The sequence below is a fragment of the Cornus florida genome, unplaced genomic scaffold (genome assembly GCF_030987335.1).
Source record: "Cornus florida cultivar Cherokee Brave unplaced genomic scaffold, ASM3098733v1 CherokeeBrave_3.0.0_Hap2_Chr11, whole genome shotgun sequence".
Lineage (NCBI taxonomy): Eukaryota > Viridiplantae > Streptophyta > Magnoliopsida > Cornales > Cornaceae > Cornus > Cornus florida.
The window spans coordinates 64,538,855-64,547,739 of NW_026775581.1; the positions used below are offsets into that span (position 1 = coordinate 64,538,855).

At 34.7% G+C, this 8,885-nt stretch overlaps 1 long non-coding RNA gene across 1 annotated transcript; it reads right to left on the minus strand.

Annotated features, from left to right (window-relative positions):
• Nucleotides 1-939: 939 nt before the first annotated feature.
• Nucleotides 940-3,425, minus strand: LOC132286364 (uncharacterized). The gene is made up of 2 exons (XR_009472757.1): nt 3,235-3,425; nt 940-2,521 (listed from the first exon to the last, which is right to left on the minus strand). It is a non-coding gene; the product is annotated as an uncharacterized LOC132286364 (long non-coding RNA).
• Between the last annotated feature and the right edge of the window lie 5,460 nt (nt 3,426-8,885).

Genomic DNA, 8,885 nt, shown 5'->3' on the forward strand with positions numbered 1-8,885 from the left:
TAAGGAGAATAAGGGGTAGCAGGGGGACACCTTTCTTCTAACTAGGGCTTTGTTTGGATATACATTAGAAAAGAAAAGAAAGATAACATTAGGTATATGAGAAAAGAAAAAAATAATAGTAATAACCTTTATTCATGTCCGGATAAATTATGTGAAAAAATAAATGAAATAATGGTATTCTTGTTTGAGAAAGATAGTGAAGATAAAAGATAAGATAAGATAAGAATTAAATTACTATTATAACTTTTTTATAAAATGTTATAAGATGATAGGTTTGGAATTATGAAAATATTATTTACTCATTATCATTTTCTTCAAATAATAATAAGAATAATAATAATAATAATAATTTCATTTTTGAAAAGATAACACATAGGGATTTGGAGGGATAGTTATCAATCAACTATCCATCCCAAACTCCCAATCCTTTCTTTTCTTTTCACTAAAAAGCTACCCAAACATGATTTCCACAATCTTTTATTTTCTTTTCAAATCCATCTGAATCACTCTATCCAACAGAAAACCTATGTGTAAATTTTTTCAGTCTTTTAAGATACATTGTCACATCATCAATATGTAAAATAATTGTGTATTTTACACAACCGTTTTACACTACCAGATCAACATATTTCATTTATCATCCCTCTTTCTCATTCCATTAAAGAATTAACCATATATTAAGTAAGTTTGTAAAAGTTATGTGGGATCCCGGCATGACACATGGTTAGTTATTATTGGGAGATGTATTTTTACACAAATGGTATAGAATAACCATTGGAGCTTAAATTAAATAATTCAAAATTTTTGTGTAAATCCATCATGACATATCAAATTTACACAAAAAAAATATACATAATAATTGGAGATGTTCTAAGCTACTCATGAACCTAACAATCTCATAATTCAAGTTGACTGATGATATGAAGGCAAAGGCTCGAATTCCATAAAATTATAAATTGAGTTGTCCTGTTGTTTCTATTCTTCCAAACATCACAAAATACCACATGATAAGAAAACATGATGTTTACTCACCAAATGAATAAAAGGATCCAGTTGAGAAATGTGTTACTCTGATGCATGATGACATCAATAGCCATATATGATGTTGTCCACTTGTTGTCCCGGATCGGAAGTTGTGCAATCATCCACTTTCACTTCATCCAGAATTCATTTGGTCTATGGTAAAGCAGAATAACCATTTATTTGCGATCAGTCAATCATGCACACATAAATTCATACTCTTCAGGCTATGAGCTGCAAATTTGCTCCTGCAAGGAAGCAAAAGGGTTGCATAGGTAGTTGTGTGCTTCCACTACAGATTTTCTTTCGTAGAGTAGTGTGAATACGTTTTTCCTGCCTCTCTTTCCCTTGTTATACATATGGGTATTTGAATGTTCCATAATTGTTTCCTTATGTGTATCCCTAGTTGAGAAGAAACTTTTTGCAAGTATTTTTTTTGACCTGGTTTATGAACTAGGTACTTTGTAAGATGGGAGAGCTCAAGAAACTAATTTATATAAACCTCTCCTATGAGTTGTCCTAATTACAGGGACCTCCTCTCTTATTTGGAAAATTACTTTGACCTTCCCTAAGTTTAAAAATATCTTGCATGGACCTACCTTATGTGTGATGGACCGTTAAATACACTCACGAATCTTGCTAATTTACTGAAATGTCCTTAATTTTCTATGGTAAATTACTGAAGTACCTTATATATATATATATATATATATATAGAGAGAGAGAGAGAGAGAGAGAGAGAGAAATTAAATCTTAAAACTGTTTGGGGCCACCACCACCAACCACCATGGGTGCCACCACGGCCACCGCCACCAACATCTCTGTTTTCCTCCATCTTTGTGTGTGTGCGTGTATATATATTTGTAATGCGATATATTAACGACCTTTCCTTTTACACCTGTTTGATTAAGAAACTTTAGAGATAAAAGGAGAAAATAAAGTTTCCTTACTCTAAAAAAGAAAAAAGGAAAAAGGAAACATAAAACCAATAACGCTATTTTTTCACCCTCTCCCGTCTCTTTATCTCATTGTCTGATTTTTCTGGTAAGGTTTATAGTTTCAGAGCAACTGAGAAGGAAAAAAATAGTATCAGAGATTAAATATTTGGATAAAAATAAAAATGTAAAAGATTATTAAAAAAAGGATCAGCAAGGAAAAAAGAACTGTGATTCACCGAAACGATTCGCCGGTGGGTGGAGGTTGGCCGTGGCAACAACGGTTCATGAATGGGGTTTTCTTTAAGGTAAGCCAATTCATGAAGGGATCGATCTAGAGAACGAATTCTTGATTAGAACAAGCTTGTTCAACGAAACAAGGCATCCAAAGTTTGCTGGAATAGGACCCATGAATCAATTACTCAAAGCATCCAAAACTTGGAGCCCAGATAGTGATGACAATGAATTAGGTAGGGGACCCTCTGGTGTGTTGTTGCTGAAAATTTAAGCTTTTCCGGCGATTCTTGCTTCTCCGGCTTTGGAATTGTACAGTCCTCCATCCTTATCTTTTTCATTCAATTCGGTAAAAGATAGATATCAGATCAATTCGGTAAAAAATATATATCAGATCAATTCTTAAATTAATTTAAGAAAATTAATATAAAACAAAACAAAACAATAACACACTAGAATTGCATTTTTCATGACCAGGTTCCGTCACATAGATCAAACCCAGTTGCAATTTTGATTTCCAAAATAAAAACCAAATCACACAGATCAAACCCAATCGCAAATGTCATACCCACAAACCCAATTGTTCACAGCCACCATTCCTTTTACTGGAATTGGGTTTTTCATGACCAGGTTCATGAATTGGGTTTTGTGATGATGTGCGAGGAGAAGAGATTTTCAAAGAAAATCTCCGTCCCTTATGTAACCACGGTGCTCTATGAAGCATCGATACATTGCCGAGGTACAACGTACTAGTGTCGGACACAGATACGCATATTGGAGCTCTAGACACGTGTCCAAACACGTGTCCGACACCTTGAAATCGGTGTCCTAAATTTTTATTATTTAATATAGAACGGACACGGAGGAGGACACACAAAGGACACCGTGTCTGTCGCTGTAGAAATTTTCTTTTGAAAAAAAATGAAAAGAAAAACAGAGAAGAAGAAGAAGATGACATATATATATATATAGAGAGAGAGAGAGACAGAGAGAGTATACACAGAAAAAAATAAATGAATTTACAGATCATGCTCTTATATGCCACCTGATCTGAAATTTTCGGTAGATGACTCTTTAAAATCGCTTGATGCAGATACGTATAAGGTTATTGCGATGGCCACCAGTGAAAGGATCGAAAAAAAAAAAAAAAGAAAAAAAAGAAAAGAAAGGAGAAGATGAGAAGAATGGTGTTATGGGAAAAGAACGGCTGAAGAGAGATAAAAAGAGTAAAGGAAAGAGTGGATAATAATAAAAGTTAAACCTTACCTACCTTTATCCCTTGTTTGGTTACAGATAAAACTTAGCCTTTTGAATATACAGATATTTATTTCTTTGTTTATATATTAATAGAATTTGGGCCTTAAACTCAAAATATTTAGTGGGCCTAATTTAAAAGGGTTAAGAATAGAGGAGAAATTGAGAAAACACAATTATTAGTATTATATATATATATATCTATATATATATATATAATTATTATTTATTTTATTTAATTGTCATATCCTTGCCGTATCCGTGTCCTAATTTTTGAAAATTTGATGTATCGCCATACCCTTGTCGTATCGTACCCGTGTCCCCATGTCTGTGTCCATGCTTCTTAGACGGTGCTTGATACTAGAACAAAAGAATCAGAAGAGGCAATGGTCCTTCCTTATGGGAATGATGTTGACTGTTGAGCCGTTATTCTCCCTGCCCTGGCCTCACCTCAAACTTTTCGAACCTAGCTAGCATTATCTTTACGTCGGTAAACCAGGAAGTACCGCCGGCTCTTGGTTACCTCAGAATATAATATCAAGTATTATATATATATATATATTACCTTAATTAAATATGAAATTATATATGGACAAGGGTATTATGGGAATTTTAGTAAAAATAGTAGATGATGTCATCTATTTCAGTCGTTGACTATCGTTGACTCTAACAGAAGGGAGGTCCGTGTAGGATATTTTCAAAAGTAGGAGAGGTTCAAGTAATTTCCCAAACAAGAGGGGAGGTCCCTGTAATTATGGCAAACCATAGGGGAGGCTTGTGTAAATTACCCAAGATAAAATGCATAGGATTATCTGTGGCCAACGCTTCAATAATTAGAAGGGCACATGCTGTTCATCCAATAACAGCTGTGCAAAATGAGTGGTCTTTATGGGCATGAGACTTGGAAACAAAAATTGTTCCTACTTCCAGGTGAGGCATATTCCATGCTAGTTAATCTGTTGGGAGACTAATAATTAATCCATAATTCTGATTTCATTATTTTTATTATCATCCAGAGAACTCGGCGTTGGGATTATTCCTTATTATCCTTTAGGACATGGATTCTTTGCATATGGTGCCAAGTTGGTTAAGAACTTGTCAGAAAACGACAGCTGAAAAGTTTGTACATATAAAATGGGGTAATTTACACAAACCTCCCTTATGGTTTGCCATAATTACAGGGACCTCCCTTCCTGTTTTGAAAATTACGCGGACCTCCCCTAAAAATGAAAATATCTTACATGGACCTCCCTTCTGTTAGAGTTAACGCCAATCAACGACGAAAATTGCTGACATCATGTACAAGTTTTACTAAAATTTCCATAATACCCTTATCCCTACCAATTGATATATATATATATATATATATATATATATATATATATATATATCAATTGATATTTCTGGGATTTTTAGATACCTGTTGTTGGTGTCGGTGGCCGTACCATTCCAATCCACAACCCATGTTATTAATCTGTTCCAATCGTAGTCGCCGGAAAACCTCCACTCACGATTTGCTTTTCGGCCATTTAATCATCAAATTTTCTTTGATACGTCGCTTGCTCTTAAACTTCAATTTGCAACCTTTGCAAATCCTGGATCTGCATCCCCAAATCGAATAGGAAATCCATATGGTTCGACGGCACCGGCATTGACGGCAGAATTCTGAAAGCTTAATTATTCCTCTCAGCTTGTGGATCAAGAATGTTAAGGATTTCCTGGAAGTTTTGACAGAATTGTCAAATTCAATGAAGTTTAGATTCAATTGTGCCTTTGGATTTTGAATATATACTTACCAGATCAAGGGAAACTCATTTACTATATATATATATATATATTATATATTTACCAGATCGATCAGATCGATCAATTGCTATGTATATATACTTACCAGATCGATCAAGGGAAATTCATTGTACATGGAATCCATTTAAAATCTTAGTGAGTCTATCCATTTCATAGTAATGGATTATTGGAACGGGTGGGCGCTTGCCCATTTACCCAAAAGCTCAAACTATTGGTTAGTGCTACATACCCACCCAGTTATACACACATCAACCCCCATCCAAATCCGATGTGAGACAAGTTCTACTTGTAACATTCTCCCCCACCCGAACTCTCGCAATGCCCTCGTTGTGGTCGGACCACCCTACTTACTCGAGGACAGACCTGGACACCCTCCGAGCAGGGCGCTTGGCGTGACACTGGATTAAGGACTGGGTCTGACTTTGATACTAACTGTAACGGGTAGGCGCTTGCCCATTTTCCCAAAAGCTTGAACTATTGGGTAGTGCTACATATCCACCCATTTATACACACTTCAACCCCCACCCAAATCAGATGTGGGACAAGTTCTACTTGTAACAATTATCCATCATCTTCATTTGGTATATATATGCGTGTATATATATATAAATCAATCTTAAATTAAATTTTTTTTTTACTCAAATTTCTTCTTATATGTCATAAAAGCTAGTAAACCAAATTTCTTCCAAATCTAAATACGACACAACAATATTACAGTTGAAGACATCAAACCCATGTCAAAGACTAATCATATTACCAAATAAAATATCAAAAGCATAAGCAGGTACATAAACCCTTATTTGGTAGGAAAGCTTATGGGTAGTTTAGTAATTTCAGATGCCAATGTGAGGGTATTCCAGTAATTTTGATAGCTCCGTTAGTGTATTTAACGGTCCGTCACACATAAGGGAGGTCCGTGTAGATTATTTTCACTCTTAAGGGGGGTCCGCGTAATTTTCAAAACAGTAAGGGAGGTCCCTGTAATTAGGGTATGGGAGGTTTGTATAAATTACCCTATAAAATGGGTAGTCTTGTTTTGAGAATAAATTTTATAGAACTGGAATATATATATATATATATATATATATATATATATATATATATATATATATATATATATATATATATATATTGTCCTGACAAGAAAAGCCAAAAAGCCATTACATGAACAGCCATAAACAGGGCAAACAAACACAACAACATCAAAGGAACCACAAAAGAAAGAACAAACAAGACAGATTCCAAAAAAATCTAAGAAAATGCTACGGCATGACCATCGTCATGAGAACCGAAGCTTAAGTAGTTTTTGAAGTAGGAGACCGTCCCGCACCCATCAACATGGCAATCTTAGTAGCAAACGAGAATTGAAGGAGTCTGTCAATTGCAGTCCCAAACCCCCCGAGAAAGTGGAATTAACACCAGCCAAGCTACTAGGAGGGATCAACGACGCCATCTTGCTCATAGCAGCACCCACCTTACCCTTCAGCCTTTATCTCCTTGTAACTGAGCCCCTGTAGATCCCCCGGAACTGGAGTAATTGATTCTGTTAACATTGTTGTTTTTTTATATTCAGTGTGCCTAGTTTTTAAGTATTTTTTACATGCGGCTATTTAAATAATCAATCTTATGAAGCTTGACAAGCTTTCCTCTCCCCACTTTCTGATTAACATTCCTTAAATGATTAACTAGATCATTCAATAGTTGAATCATGTAGTCAATCATTAGTTCCTCTACTTGTGCTACCTTTCAAGGTAAAATTTGTTTTTGTTTATAGATTTGTGAGTCAGCCACGTTATAACTACTTGGAAATCTAGAGCTTCTCTGGGAAACTTCCAATTCAAGATATAAGAAATCATTTTCATCCAATCTTATTGATTACATGTTCCCTTTTTCATGGTTGAATTTTTTTTAGCCAATCTGATGTTACGTTCAGCATAAGGTCAAGAAATTTTATAGAGATCATATCTTTTTCTTCCATATCGTTTCTCTTTTTGATGGCAAACACCTAAGTGTTTTCTGTTACAACTTAGTGACACATGGTGACGGTCTTCAGATGTATGTGTCTATTAAATTACTGCTGAAAAACACCATTTTCCATTAGCCATATATTGCATACCCAATTTATTTATGCAGTTCAAATTGCAACTGTTTGGTATTTGACACCTTAAACTCCCACAGTTTCATCTCAATTTCTCAAATTTTCAATGTAATCTGAAATCACAAGGTACTAGTTTGCACCTTTTTTTGTTTTTGTTTTTCTTTTTAAAGGAAAACATAACAAGGTTTTAATCACACACACTGCTTCTAGTTTTGGCGCCAAAGCAGATTCATTACTTGTTATGTATCAACCTGTTATTTCTCTGAAACGAAGAAAAGTTGTCTAATTGGAGGATTTTGCCAGGCCACTCCAAATATATTATTTAGTTCTAGATAACACCAACTTACTTTTAATTTATAGGAGAGTCCGTGAACATCTTATTTTCTTTTTGTATTATGTAAGTCTCAGTGTGGAATCACCATATTGGATAGAATGCTAACCTGATTAGACAAATTCTTAGCTTTTTGGTTGTTGAGCTTTTGCAAATAGTCCCTTTATGTTTGAGAGACACCTTTTCATAGAAGAGACTGGTATGTTCTTATTAGTCGTCTCATGTTTAATGTACTCTGTGTAAAACAAGAGTTATGCGGGGTGCTAAAATAGTTAGTTGATTTTAATTGTGATTAACTCCTTTAATAACCTAGATCTGATTATTAGGTCAACTTGTTCAATTTATAATTGATTAAATTATATGATCAATTTAAACATCCACAATCACAAATATATGAAAAATAAAACAAGTTAGAGTTCGAGAGATTGCACTAGGATTTTAGTGGGGAAATCCCAATTGATAAAATACATCAACTGTTATGGGAAAAACTTCGTGGACTATGCAGTCCAAAGTAAACCAATCCACTATGCTTGAAATAAAGTATACCGAATTTTGACTTTGGCTCACACCCTATCGTTCTACACCGGACTAATCGCTGATGATCCTCTGGCTTTGTGACCCCCCGTCCAACAGCAACTTGACCTCAGCCTTACACTTGATATTTGTAGAAGAGTAGTAGGTAGATCAGACAACACTCCATGAATGCTCCAACCCTTTCAAAGTGTGATAGCGTTTACTTCTGTTCTTCAAGATCTGAACTCGATTGTAAAAGAATTAAATCCTATTTCTCATCTGGAATGTCTGAATCTTTAGTATAGCTCAAATTCCGATGAGATAGAGAACAACACAACTAAATCACTCATTAATATATATGTGTGCTCTTAAAAATAAATTCAGAATAATCAGATTTGATTTTCTGAATTTTTTTCTCTCTAAAGGCTTTCTCAAAATATAGAATTGATTTTCTCTAAAGCCATGAATAAACCAATGCGTATGACAAGGTTTATATAGAGTTTAGAATGTCCTAGTCCCTATGAAAATATGAAAAATTTCGTCCATTAGACTTGAAAAAAAGTTGGGATCAAAAAGGAAACAATCATAATAGGAAACTGAAAGTTCTAATGCTGTCAGGACTCTTGTTACCGGTTCCCAAATTTGCTACCGGTTCAAGATGGACTTCTGCTACCGGTTCCCATATTTGCTATTG